General features: G+C 43.1%; 1 long non-coding RNA gene across 1 annotated transcript; it reads right to left on the bottom strand.

The window, feature by feature from the left end:
* Nucleotides 1–2,013: 2,013 nt before the first annotated feature.
* LOC111250520 (uncharacterized) lies at nucleotides 2,014–8,902 on the bottom strand. Its single transcript, XR_015318499.1, has 3 exons — nucleotides 8,699–8,902; nucleotides 5,827–6,056; nucleotides 2,014–5,027 (listed from the first exon to the last, which is right to left on the bottom strand). It is a non-coding gene; the product is annotated as an uncharacterized LOC111250520 (long non-coding RNA).
* Between the last annotated feature and the right edge of the window lie 5,923 nt (nucleotides 8,903–14,825).

The following is a 14,825-nucleotide window of genomic DNA, read 5'->3' as shown; positions in this document are numbered from 1 at the left end:
GCCACTATTCCTCGTTTACCTGCAGTCTCCGTGGAAACGCAGCGTAGCGTGACTTTGCAGTTCTGTCAGAACCCTTGTCAGAGTTCGCAACGCACAAATTCATACCAACGATGATACAGTGTATTCTCCAAAGCGTAAATAACCACTCGAGAAAAAAGGTCATTCACAGAAGTAAATCCAGATGCAGCTGAAGTTGTCGACCGCGACTACGCTCGTGCATTTATCATGTTTTGCTCTTTCTATATGGTAGACTATAGACAAAAGTGTCGTCCCAGTTCCGTTTAAAAATATAACAGTGATCCTATGGATGCTTATTGCCGCAGGATAGAACCTTTCCGTGAATAGGACTCGATTGGTCCTATTCACTATGTATCTACTATGTGCAAATCACGTATAATAGCGTTCAGTAAAAAAAAAAAAAGAAGAACAGTCAAGACCAACTCACAGTTAGGCTTCCCCAGCAAAGTCTCGTACTAAACTAGGATTTGTCTTGAATTAATGATAGTTGAATCGAAAAGTACAGAGGATAGATAGCATTGAATAAAATATTTAAAAGTATTACTGAGCACAGCATTCATATCTCCTGCTTTCTCTAGACTTTCCACTTTTGGCCCAACTCCCCTGGACATATCAATGCCCATTTAATACATGTAAAACTACATTTGGATTTCGCAAGCGTTATCCATCGAGTAATCACGCTAAGAATGCTCGTAACTTGAGTTGTCTGGCTGTTTCAAACTGACTACACTTTACCATCGTAATGGGCTACGAGGTGAACAACAGGTTTGTTTTTTTATGAAAATTTCATCTTGGAACTCCTGTCCGATAATGAAGATAACAGCCACGCTCTACCAATGCGACGGCTTACTATAGGGCCCCGCTACGAGAAAAAACCATCGACAATAGATTGCATCGACGGCTTGTGTGTAGAAGCTTATCTTTCTCTTGATTAATACTCCTTTCTTCCCAAGAACTATAGAGGTCACAGGTTCCTATCGGAGTTGAAAGGGCTTGTAGAAGACCTAGCGTACAGAGGCCGGGGAACTTGATAATCCTGGCCAAACCCCGACGCAAGAGTTCCACTTTTTCCCTTTGGTTAATTATATAATACCCCCAGTAAGTGCTTCCGCATCTGTAGCCCTCAATCGATGAAGTGCGGGTGGTTCCTCCCGATAACAGCGGCTTGTCGGGGTTATACAGCTTACTTGTGCCTAACTTCAATAGATAGATTACAGTTAGTACATTTTGACAGTTAAAAAAAGAAAGTAACAAAATGGTCTCAAACATTAAAACAGAATGTTTGCAGCTTTGAGTGGATTCGGAAATAAAGTTCATATTGAAACATGGACGAAGAATCAGCGGCTTTATAGAGAATCTAATATAGCAGATCAAACGGACTAACAATACATGCAGCTGCTTACTAAACTACAAGTAATAAACAGCAGAGAGCGAATAATAAGTGGAGTCCTGCCTAGCGGATTGAGTGGGGGTGCCAGATTCAAAATCGTCGAGTAGCGGGCTTTATTTTCAATTGAAATTTGGTAAAGATCTAGATATCAGCTTAATGCACAGTTAAGTTGGATCGTGTCTGAATATAACTGTTCTTTATTTCGTTACATTAAAATTGCTTCACATGGTACTGCAAATGATATTACCGGACCTGTCGAGGATATTCATGTTGGAAGATTTCAGTCCTTTCGACGACAAATCACTGCGAGAATTGCTTAAAGTTCCCCATTTCACAAATTTGATAAATTATATTTGAATTTTTTTTTTTTGTAAAGTTTGTGCTTTTTAATCTGAAGAATGCCCAATATTCTATGGTTACCTAAACGTTGCAATCATTGGCTTATCGTAGTCTGTGTGATGACGTCGTCAACAGAACAATATATATATATATACTATACTATATTCATGTATAAGTACACATTATCTTTATGGCAAAAATAATAAACAACTTCTTCGCTCTAATTAATCACAAAAAAGACACATTTCTCAATTGGACTTAAAGGGGTTTATTAAACTTTGACACATGCAGAAACTCTTGTCTTTCGACAGTAAGGTCTAGGCCAGCTTTAGATTCACAGAATTCTTCCATAAGATAACTAAACGACTTATTAAATTTTTACACGCCGAAATGTAGTTTCTAACTTCTCCTACGCCAAGCAGTCAAACTAGAAATTTAAATAGTAGCTTCATTATAGTAAGTTATTTTTCACGGAACATATATGATAAAGGCTAATGAGGCAGTATAAGGCCCTTAGTTTAATAAATGCATTGAATACTAAGCTTCTCGGAATGTATGGGATTTGTTGATATACTTGGCTTTATTGTTTCGTTCATCATTTAACGACTGGAAGGGATTTTGACTAAGTTATTGGCTATGTTTCTAAAGAAATACTCCTGGTGAGGATCGCACCCGCGGCCCCTGGATTAGAACTCCAACGCACAATCCACTATGCTATAGGGGCAGGTGTAGTGGGGTAGATCTGTGCTCCAACAGTATATTAGCGCAGCTACTACTACTACTTTCATTGTCGAATTGGATAAATGCAGACTTGAAAACTATCTTTTTTTTTTAGCCTCTAAGTGGTGCCTATCGGTCTTGTATGTAGTATTGTACAAACAAGTATTATATTGAAGGGTGCACATGGCTGTTTTGAGTATCTGGCGATCTTTTTCCGTTCGAGAGAAGAACCGCAATTTTCGAACAGGCCAAGGTGAGGTTCCTAACGTATGGTGTCTCAGAGTCACTGCTCACAATCGATTGCAGGGCTGCCAACCGTAAAACAGCGACCGTTTACCTATGAACAGTTTACGTACAGCCAATAGTTAAAATGGCATAGTTTGGACAATTCGATGCAATTGGAAAATGCTGCCGTAATGATTTGTTATCGTTGCTTACGAGCAACAAGAATAGTAAGAAGCATACACAACCCATCAGAGAAAGCTTGATGGTTTCGAAGGTTACATTGCCGTTCGGTAAAGGTATATGTGTAACTGCTATTTCATAGTCAGAGCCAATGGAAACAATTTATCACAGTCCAGATTCAATAGTGATCAAAACGTTGAATGGCAAACGGCATATTGGTCAAGGTTTAATGTCCTCTGAGATGCGTTTTTCTCTATGCTTTTTTCCTCTTTTATTTTCAAATAACGCTTACCGTTTGGGTGTGTATTTATCAGAATAAAAATATATGTCCAGAAAATCGTGGATATCGGTTGGTCATTGTTGCTGGTTAGTTCGCCAATGATTGAGCGGAACGGGGAGGTATTTATGATGAGGGAATCGCACAGGGTCCAACGGTGTATTGGCGGAGTGACGGGCTCACGTCGTAGTCATCTGGGACTGATCAGGAGATATGGTACTAACAACGTCTGCTGAAATCGATCTTGAACAGCCCAGCCGGATAAAGCTAGCGGCATACGCCTACCATCTGGGTTGTCGTGAGTAAAAAGCGGCCACATAAGGCCACAGAAATTTAAGATGGGACGATTTTTAGCCAATAAAACCCAAAATAATGACTTAAATGATGTGGCTGGCTTCTCGAATTTAATCGTCACCCAGTCTTTGATCAAACACCGACAGTTCAGCGTTTCTTGTTGTTCATCGATCTCTTCTAATTTTGCTACATCGGTATTTCTATACATATGCAAAAAAATGAACTATAAGTATAAATATATACATATACCCTATCACTGACCTATCGAACAGAGCAATTTTTACACCCTAATTTAGACAGAGGAGATCTCTTTAAAGCTATAGCAATGCTGTACTATGTTAAAGGCAAATGTATCGTATAACAGTAACATATCATATACAGACAAATAATTTTGTATGGTTTGTGAATAGCGTACTATTAGTACTGCTAGGCGAAATTATGTGTAATGATCATTGCTATACTGTCTCCATTAAATCAGTATACAGACTAAAGTATATTTATTTCCTAAGCGGCTACGAAACGAATATCTGATTGTTTGAAAGCTCATTTCAAAGCGGTGTCCTCTGTCTGCCGGTCTGTCGTTTTCTGTCGATTTCGTTAGCTCTTTTTCAAGGCAGTCGTTTTCCATTATCATCGGAGTTCCCGGGGCTACGATGGCCTGGCCAGGCTGCAGGGGATGTGAGAGTAGGGGGGACGCGATAGCACGGGAACACACGTCGCTAGTCGTTGTCACCGTTCTTCCCTCTTTGTGCCAGCACTTCGCAAGTTTCCCCACAAGCAGCAGGGGGCTTTTACTGACCTCACTCACCCCGCTTGTCTGTCCGTCCTGCCGGCATCCGAGTACCACTGAGCCAAGAACTCCATTGTCTCCGAGCGCCGATTCGCGAGTCGACTATCTCGGCCATGCCAGTAGTAGTAGCAGCATCCACTGGCCCGTTTCTGGCCGTCGTCGACTGGAGCTTCATCTCTATCTTCCGCAGCGTTTCTCTTCCAAAAGGCCGTCTTCCTCCTTCCATGGGGAGCGGGGGCTGTGGTGGGCATGGAGGACGGGGTACAGGGCACTTGCTTGCCTCGCCTGGATACTTGCACCAAACCCCACTCGTAGCAATTCAGTTTATTTCTCTTACGGGCGAGTCGGAGGCTGGGGTGAATGTAAGAGGGAAGGGTGCGCGGCTGCCAGGATGGAAGGGATAGGAAGTCCGCGTATGTACGTTTCTGTGTTTGTATGTGTGCGTGAGTGTGGAAAGGGGTATGCTGGGGATGGGACACCACTAAAAGAGAGACAAAACAGTGATAGAAAGAAAAAAAAAAAAAAAGAGAGAGAGAGAGAGAGAGAGAGAGAGAGTTCTCCCTTTCCGCCTTTGTGTTCGTTGTTTCGTGAGCAGATCGGAGCCAAGATTAAGGTTGAGAACTACGAACAATGATGAGCTCGCGGTTGCGGGGTCCGTCGCCAGGCATAGTCTAAGCTACCGCAGCGCACCATACTATACTAGCTGAAAGTCTGCGACAAAAGCTGGTTGTGATGGGGTACGGCGGCCTTGTATGAGCAATCGTTCTCACGTGGGCACGGATAATGGTACGGAGCTTCAAGTTGAAACAGAACAGAATAGAAAGTTCGGCAAATAGAAAAGTACAACGAATGCACGTAATGACTGAGGTAACGGTTACTCGAAGCTATACGTTTGCCATAACATGAATAGCAGCGGCGACTGACCTCAACCACCGAATTGCTTGCCTGACGTCGGTGTACGCTTCTTTTTCGTCTATTACAGCCTCTATAAATAAGCTATGAATTTTCTTGAGTTGCTTGTATATGAGTCATCTTCATATCGGAAATCGGTGCCACTCGTTAAGATAAGCTTTATTCTAATGTGGTTTAACATTTGGCAACCTGCCTCTTAGCGTATTAGCGAACATGCGTTCGTTAAATAACAACAATAATCCGCCAATTCAGCTCCGTCATCATTCATAATAGGGAGCTGTGTCTGTAAATGTAAGCTATATAATTAATTATGTTTCAAAAAGTGATCCTCACAATAACCTGGTACAATATAGCGTAGCCTGTGAAAATGTGCATTTCTGAGAGCTTCTGTCACCAAGTGTTTTCTTGTTAGGCCAATTGGCCTAACAAGCCAAAGGGCTAGAACTAGCCTCTATGCTCGGCCCTGGTACGAAGTGTATTCTAACCTAGCCCAGTGCTCTAGGCACATTTCTGATACATTCGTCATTCGAGTCGTTTCGATCATGATAACAGCAGAAAAACAAGCGTCCGACGAAACAGAACCATACGTTTTTAGTAATCGCCCAGAAGGATATCCGTTACGCCCGTTCCCGCTTCAATACATTTGTTTGAGTACCTATTCATTCTGTGGACACGACGTACCTTCAGCCCGTGCGAGCAACATACGTGCCAGTATAGGTTCTTCGGCCTACCCTTTTCGGAAGCCCTAGGGGTTGTTACATGAGAATAGCAAGAGGATCGGTTTTTTGCACCCATTTTCATGAAGTCACAACACCGAAAGGCGCACAAACCGTCGCGGCAGTCAGGAGCAGCTCTCCAGCAACAAAGACTCGCTTGCTTTATCTGATTTGTACGCTTCCTCAACCATCTGTCTAAACAAAAATATATAATAATAAAAATTATAATTCATCATCACTTGTAATGTTTATGGCACCGATTGACGGTTACAACATTTATTTCAACCAATGCTTATCGTGTAAAAGTGCATGTGTGACGGCGGTTAAACAGGAGTACCCGGCATACACATTTGTCTTTTTTACGAGTTCCTCCCCTCTCGTCATTGTCATCCTTGAATGACAGGCCAATTGGCTTTATCTGGCCAGTAGCATTATCATTATTACTGTTGTGTTTCGACTACCGTTAATTAAAACAGTAGCGTTATGGCAATCAGAGGCGGGAGCATGCACTGATCAGTTACGCGTTTCATAAGCAGCAGCTTCCCGTTGCGTGATATCTTCATTCGAGTCCGTTATCAGGTTTGGCGAAGCGTGATTCAGCTACATTGGCGTCCATTGACAGCTTACAATCTAGCGACAATACCTAGTTTAAACACGCTCAACCGACAAACAGCTTTGATCGTACTTAAAAAGTGTATTCTGTGATGATACATATGTACACATATGCATGTACAGATAAACCACTGGCTCTACGGACACGCATGTACGCAGATAGATAAGTGTAAAAATATGTTTATGCCTTAACTCGATATAGATTCGGCGTACATAGATAGTGGCTAGAGCTCATTCATTTTAGCTTTTGTTTGCTGATTCCGTGTGCACAAGCTGTAGTTCAATGATGCTGGTGGCGACAAGAACGTATATCGGCGGTGCAGGGAAGGCCTTCGGGACTTCGCATCGAATGAACGCTTGCTTATTCGTCCTTACACTTACTTGTGCAAGCCTGATCTGATTTCTGGCGTGAACAAGTAGACAAATACGGCCTCGCCCAGACACTAGATGCATAAACGTACTAAAGATAGTATTGGTCGATTACGCGATCTGATTGACTCAGATCTATTCCATCACAGCGCATGTATTAGCGTCGTAATAATAGATCATATCTAAGTTAAACGATTCAGTGTTGATCATGGAACTGTAATGGCAAAACCCGTTTGCAGCCAATCGATTGACGCTACTGCCGTCAGAAAGGACGGGCTACGTAACTGTGAAACCATGTGCATCAGACTTGGCTACTGCCACACATTAACTGGCATAAGATAGCTTTGTTCATGCCAGTACCGTAACGATGCGGAGAACGCACCGTGGATTTCATTGGTGAAACGGTGCCTGTCTGGTTCATCATAGACCGCTAGCCTGAATAAATTCTGTTCGTTTATTTGGTAGTCTTCTGGCGTTAGCTATCTTGAAATCTTAGATATTTTGTATATCTAAGCACACTGTAAATGTAAGAGGGAAGCCAAACGCTTCTGAGTAGTTCTATAACGATAAGTTGAGAGTGCGTTTATCGGCGTTCACAAAAGCTCCCTAGAGGTAGAAAAATTCCGTCATGAGTGCAAAAATGATTGTTTGTTGTCTCTAAAAGTTGTTCTATTTTTATCGAACATTTCGTAATCTAACATTAACTGCCCCTCGCTCCCGAATGCTCTGTTTTTGAAGCAGAACGTATTATAATTATCACAGCTTGCACAGTAGATCTACTTCAATACTCTACCGCTTAGGGAAGTTTGATACCGACCAGTTAAATGTAGCTAAATTGAACTGTTTTTGTGCGTTACGCAGTGTAATTTTTAGGCCACGAACAAGGTACTATTTTCTTTGTAGAGACATACATTTTTGTTGTATTCGCCAACCTAGATAACTGTACAATTATCAATAAGGACGAGTTCTTCTAACCTGAGAAGCTTGGCTTATTGAATGTTACGACAATGTAACACGCATTTTGCAGTGAAGACGTTCCGATGGACAAGCTCTAGAAGATTTCAATACGCCTCCTTTATCCATAAACAATGAGGTCAACATCGCTGGCTGACTGACTGACTGACTGAGAGCACAGAAAAATCTCGTCAGAGTTTACTAGTATTAATAATTATGTAACTATCTGACCAGAGTACAAAACTGATATCTGAAAGAGTAAACTGCTTGTCACTTAGGTAGACGGCAATAAACAAATAGTTTCCGATAACAGCCGACTTATTTCCTTTAGATGCTGGATTGCCTCCTAATAATAATGGCAAACAAAGCGATAATAGAAAGCTTCTTCGTTACAGCGCTCCGCCTGCCCAGATCAGATTGACAGTAGTATCATGATAGCACCGTTGCGGCAATGGTAGCTGACAAATCAAAAGTTTACTTTGTGTTTAATAGCTGCCACATAATGAAGGTATGATAGAATATATTCATATACCTAGTTCCGATAGCGACAACGAAACTTATAGTAAGTATAAAAAGTAGAGACAAAAAATGCACCCTGTACAATGCAGTCGTAATGGATGAACTGCCCAGTTCCGCTAATCTCGATGAGGAAATACCTCTCTTTTTTGAAATCTATTGTACGAAAGGAAAGCTATTACCTATTGTAATATAAAGCTTCAACTCTGTGGAGAACGCAGCATGTAAAACGTTCGTGATAGCAACCGTAAGCCAATGCTTTTACATCATGCTTATAGCTTGCCAGGCATTTCCCACGTATCGTCTCGAATAGAAAACTTAAAATACCAGACCATCAGTGGCTTCCGTAAATGCTATTCTGGAGCTATGTTCGGCGGTATACGTACCTCCGAACGTATTTGAGCAGCTCCGTTGTATCGGTTAAATAAGCTCACGATCGTCTTCGAGTGGTCCCAAAACCTCCTGGTTTGTGTAGTAGTCAATTGTCGGCTTCAACGACGGCAACGATCTTGTTTTCGACAGGCCTGCTTGTACAGCACGGCCGAAGCATTGCCACCTTGTCTAACGTTTGTAGATGATTTCAACTTCGACCAGCACGGTCGGAACGTAAGAGCCCCTACCTAAGCCCTTTCCTGCCAGCTAATGTACCGTTGGGGTGTCGCTGCAATCGCGCCGTGTTCTTCGGTGCAGACTATCGGATCTCTCGCTCTCCCTCTCACTCTCTCGATCCCTTTCTTGCCCCCCCCCCCTCTCTCTCTCCCTCCGTGCTCTATCTGTCCGACCCTCTTGCTGTCTTGGTTGGCCCCGTAATAGTAATGGTTGTAGCAGCAATCGCAGTAGCTAAGTGGAGTTGCGTCGAGCCGACGCCTTTCGGCGGCGCTAACGCAGTCAGTCGTTCTTCCGGCACATTGGCCTAGTCGGCGGACACGGTTGCTCGGGCTGAGGGGTAACTCAGAACTGCAGCTCTTAGATTCCGTCCGCCTGGTCGCCGACCGCTACGTAATAAGCTACCAGCTGCAGCTACTGCTGGTTTTCGCCAATGGGGTACTGACGACGACGTTGCCTTCACCGCTGCCTCCAGGAAATGACCACTAGTAGCAGCGGTCAGACGGCCCCGGAGCCCGCCACGGGACCGTATGGGACTCGGGGCACACAGAGTCCTGAGAGGAAAAAAGGCACTGCAAAAATAGGTTGTGATAGATATATTGTGCCAGAAAAGCTCGCGGGCACGGGGCAAAGTATTGCAGGTGTATACCTACATGTGCGTGCGTGCGTGCGTGCGTGCGTGTGGTCATACTACTGCAACCGTCCTGGCTACTAGAACGGCAATCGTTCGTGAGTGCTAAGTTTTTTTTCACTGATAGAGTTCCTTTTTTGTAGGGCAGTGAATGAAGTGCTAAACAACCAGTGAGAATCAACCCCCGAAACACAGTATTTATTGTGAGCATTTGAAATGTACAATGTTAGTATTAGTGAAAGACCTAATATTGACCCTGTTGGAACACTAATAAAGAAGTAACTGTTTGAATCGTATCACTATATAGCCTGTCTCTAAGTACTAATAAAATGCCCGGCATATACGTAGAAAAGAATACGCATTAATACAACCGTTAATGTTTATGCGACTTCAGACGCTTTAAATTGATCGTCTGAAATCTATGCAAGCGCTAGGGAGAAAAACATGCTAACGTTAACAGAAAATAGCACTCTCACAATTTTGTAAAACGTTGTCCTTTGCAATACATCGATAAAAGTGTGGTCAGTTGTTCTGGCGCTTCGTACATGCACGTGTCGAACTAATGACAGGCCCGAATCGGCCGAGATCTCTCTGATATGGGCCTTGGCAGCTAGGAGATCTTGGTGCGTGCGTTTCGACCCCAAAAGAAATATCAGGTAAATATAATGGAAATCTAATTACGTTTTCTTGTGTCCTTAATCAAAACGAACGCCAAAGGCAAATCCAGACAGCTGCTGAAGAAGCGTTTTACTGATACTTAGTTTAATTAGCAATACGATTCGAATTTCCATAATCTCGGCTATTAAACATTCGAGTTATCGTAAACTGCCATTTCTTTTAATCTGTGATACTTTTCATTGTTCATGTACAAAGTAAAGTACGTATCCGTTATTTTTTCACACGGGCCAATTTTCAAGTTGTTTTTATAATATCTGCTTTCCGTTAGTTAACTATCTAATTATTAAATTAGTTAATTAAATATTTACTTGTAACTAATTGAATTAAGGACTGAGGCCTAAAAATAATAGAGCAGTCGCTTGGTTTCTTTACTTGACTTTTGAAGCATATAGGAGCTTTCATTGGGAGCATAATCTACGCGCAGAAAGTGCATCCTCAGTAGCTCTGACGATAATACTAGCATATACAATAGCGCGCAAATATTCTTCGGTCTAAGTTAGCCACCTGATCGGAAGCCTTCTGTTGTAGACCTTCTCGATGTCTCGCTGGCAGACAGATAAAACAAGGCGGAGGAAGCGGGCAAAAGGAACCTGAATGACCGAGAACACCACATTGGTGATGATGACGGTGGTGGTGTTGTGGACGAAGCCACCAGCTAGCCAAGGCAGTAGTAGTAAGACCTCGGTGGCCTTGATTACTTGGGCGGGCGCGGACAAAAGCCGACAAAGACTGTCCTAGCTCGTTCCCCAAACCCCCGATCCCATTTAGTCCCACACCCTTGCTGAGGTCCTGATGACCGACCCTCCTCCGTTGCAGAGCGACCTACGCCCATTTTCCTAACCAGTCGGGACTCCCAACTGAAACTGGCGTCATTGCTCTCACCGCTACGGCTTCTTTGCTGTTGGTATTCCGTTTCTGGCTATGGTGAAATCAGTGTACATTACCCTCCATTCTATACTGCAGGGATAAGATGAGGTCTGGTGAGAATGAGAACAAGCAGAAATAGAAGGAATAAACAACGAGCGAAATAACGGCAAGGTGAAAGGAATAAGTATACTTCTACTAGAGGCTCACGCTGTCACCCCCCTCACTTCAACATGCTCGACCGACCTTTGGCCTTTTCTTGTGCATTCCTTTCGCCGAATCAAAGATAGCCGAAGGAAGCCCGGTTCTTTTATAGCTCCCTCAGTCCCTTCCTATTTTCCCCGATCGAGATCAGACCCAGAAAGGGTGGCCCTACCTGACCAGTTTCTTGGTCCATTCGATGGCTCCTTCACAGTTCGTTTTCCAAAGCCAAATGTTCACGTTGTGCCATTATCAGCCATCACCATATGATTTAGCACTGCGTCATTATCCGTCCGTCATTTTATAGGTCCGCTCTTGCAAAAATTTGGAATAGTAAAATAATCAAACCAAAGTGAGCCTGAAGCGAACGGTTTGAATGAACAGGGGGTCGGCACGTATTTCCTTGTCTGTTTAACAATAGCAACTCGACGCAGATGGGTGATGTGTTGTTTCATAATGGTCTACTCGGGGCCGTGCACGTTGTCCTAATAAGCACCACTTATGTAACGATTATGTAACGGACGATTCAGTGATACCATCATCAATGGTATTGGTTGAGTACATATACATATTTTGTCACTAAGTGGTAGGCTTTAATGGTAGCTTGTAGAGCACGTTAAGCACATATAGATCTGGTACTGAGTCTAAGAGATATACATTATTACATATTTATACAAGATATCTATTTGAATACAATGGTAACGAAATGTGTTTGGAGCACAACTATAAAAATGAATAGAGCAACGCTTTGTGACCGCATTCAAGTTGGCAGAATAGTTATTCATTACATTGGCGGACACCCGAAGTGAAAATATCCCTTTTTGATTCCGCATGCGTACCCTCGCAGATTAGTAATTATATAGATGTTAGATTGAAACAGTCCGCAATTTCCTAATAAGTTTCTCGACATTATTTAAACATTTTTTTTTTCTCAATTGGGATGAGAACTATTTCTTTTTTTCAGGAAAAAAAGTAATACTTGGGTAACAGCTCTGTAAATCCCGGAGCTCTGCTAACAGCCGCGTTAGGCACTTTCGACCTAAGTATTTACAATACCACACCAAAGAGTAACTTTGAAGTTAACTTCATCGGGGTAGTTAGCATCTGTTTTTTAAAGTTAATGCAACGAACCTATAGAAATACGGTGGGGGTATGTGTTGTATCGTATTCCTTTGACTTTTCTCGCGCTGTTCTTGCGAGTGCCGTTAGGGCGGAAATACTCGCTTAATCTCAAGCAAATTTTATGGGCAAGAACTTACTTCTAGGAGGAATCGGTAGCCAAGTATTCTATTCTCAACCCGATCCCCTGAACTTCGGACTCTAGATGTCACTTAGGGAGCGTTCCTTCGGTTGTTCTCTTTCTGTCGTTTTAGCTATCATCTAAGCGATTTGGTGCAACGCGCGTTGGAAGAATCTCCCAGTCCTTTGCCACTACTTAATAGCCCGTTTGAGGCGTTCTCTGTTAACGAAGTAAGGTGTCGGTAAGACACTGTCTAAGTAAGTCGCGAGTAGCCCGACAACTCGAAAATGAACCTTGTAGCGTTACTTCTCTCTACACGTATTAATTTATAGCGGCATCGTTGGTCATAGGACCAACTGGATAACGTGTATGCTTTAATAGAAGAATTCTATACTTATTTAAACGATGGCTCTTCCATATTTTATTTAATGATCAGACAACCAGGATTTTTTTAGTAGCTTTTTTCCAGTAATAAGGTTGCCCCAAGGCATCACGGCCTAATAATCAAAACAAACATTCTCAAAATGTTCGTTATAAATTAGTTTGAAGGGTACCGTGCATTGAGTGCCGATTAGGTAACCTGCAAGTTGGAATTTGATCTCCAAATTATATTCATTTGTTTTTCTAACATTTACCGTTTTCCGTCTACTGGCATTTAGTTTATGAAAATATTAGCACAATTTCTAATCATAAATTGTTCCCATCGTTCCGCGTACCGAAGGTCCTTGCAGGCCATACAGAAGGTAAAAGGTAAAACCAAAGCTACGAGGCTATCGTAGCCTGTAGACTATAGTTATGACGGAGCGAGAAGCATCTGAAATAAGCTATTAGACACTGTCTTGCTACAATGGAATTTGTTGCGTTCTCTGTTTCCACGCATGTCTGAGGTCATACCTAGCATTTTCTACCAACAACATTTGCATTTCTAGTACTAAACCAACGTACGATAGAGTTATTAGGGTTTGCTTTGTAGGAACGGCTACCTTTTTATTTTCAAAGCTTTTTTTCTTGCAACTAAACTCCAATAAATCCCGTGAAGTGAATTATATCGAAAGCGACTATCTAGCGCGTGTATTAGACGAGAAACAGGAGTGGTTAAGAGATAATCGCGCAAAGCACCTACAAATCGAAGAAGATACCGAACGCAATGTGGTCGTTAGTTCTGGCTTGTCTGGCCGCTTACTCCCCGTTAACATACCCTAGCTTCCGTCGACCTTTTGTCTGGAGCTGGTTCGCATAGGTCCTCAGTTTGTTCGATTCTGTTTGTACCCTTCTCGCTGTTCGCTGTCGTCCACAATGCGCATGCCTCGCTTGTAAATTGACCTCGAGGATTTAAAATCCATTTCGACTAGATCAACTGGTCGCTCTTTGGCTGGTGGTCTTTTTTCTTCCCTTTAGTTTCCGCTGTCTGCTCATGGCCCGCTTCTGAGCCTTGCCATTCCATCCGGGTTGCAGGCTATTCGGTTGCTCGGTCACCAACGTTGCCGCAGCGGTCGCAAAGGGCGATGCGAGGGGAGAATGTTCGTCGGTCAGAGGGGTCCAGGGGGACGAGCAGCAGCAGCAGCAGCTTTTCGCCACGTTCCCCTTTTCCCGGCAAACGATCCTCGAAAACCGGAGCTCAGGAACTACAGAGAATTGTAGAAACCATAGAGGGAAGTGGGTTGTAGCCAATTGGGGTTGTGGCAGAGGCAGTAGAAGAGGCGGTTGCTGCCATTGCTGCTGCTGTGGAAGTATACGTCCGTATGTGGGTTTGTGTACGGCCGTAGGACGCTGTTAAAGCTGGTTGGGATTCAACAGAAGAGCAGAAACGGGGCCAGCGTCTCTGTCGGGAGTGAGACGAAGACGAGAGGAAGAGCAATACAAAGTGAAGGAAAACGTAGAAACATCGAAGAACTAACATTCTAGGAATGGATGGACAGAAAAACCCGCGGATCGCGTAATCTTTAAATCCGGTTAAATTGCCCCCATGGGAGTTTACTGGAGCGGCAGCAATCGCGGAACGCCGTCGGAGTGAGTGTGAGTGAACGCAAAAGAGGGACAGGACAAAAGTCTGAGAAAAGGTTACAAACTAAACCTGATTCAGGACAGCGAATTGCCGTGGAGGTGACTGCTAATGCTCTAGCAGTAAGTTGTTTCAAAATAACTGGTCAAGCGTTCCAGCATCATGATGTTCGTACGTACTATAGTTTCTTTCCCAGACAAGCAAGAGAAATTTTCGAGACGACATGGCTAAAATGCGACCACCTATCAGTTACTCCGAACTGAATAGAAGAGCGCGCGCGTTAGCTGTCAG

This window comes from Varroa destructor, unplaced genomic scaffold, assembly GCF_002443255.2.
Source record: "Varroa destructor unplaced genomic scaffold, Vdes_3.0 BEIS01000001.1, whole genome shotgun sequence".
NCBI classification, from domain to species: domain Eukaryota; kingdom Metazoa; phylum Arthropoda; class Arachnida; order Mesostigmata; family Varroidae; genus Varroa; species Varroa destructor.
This window is presented reverse-complemented; position numbering and strand designations above follow the sequence as displayed.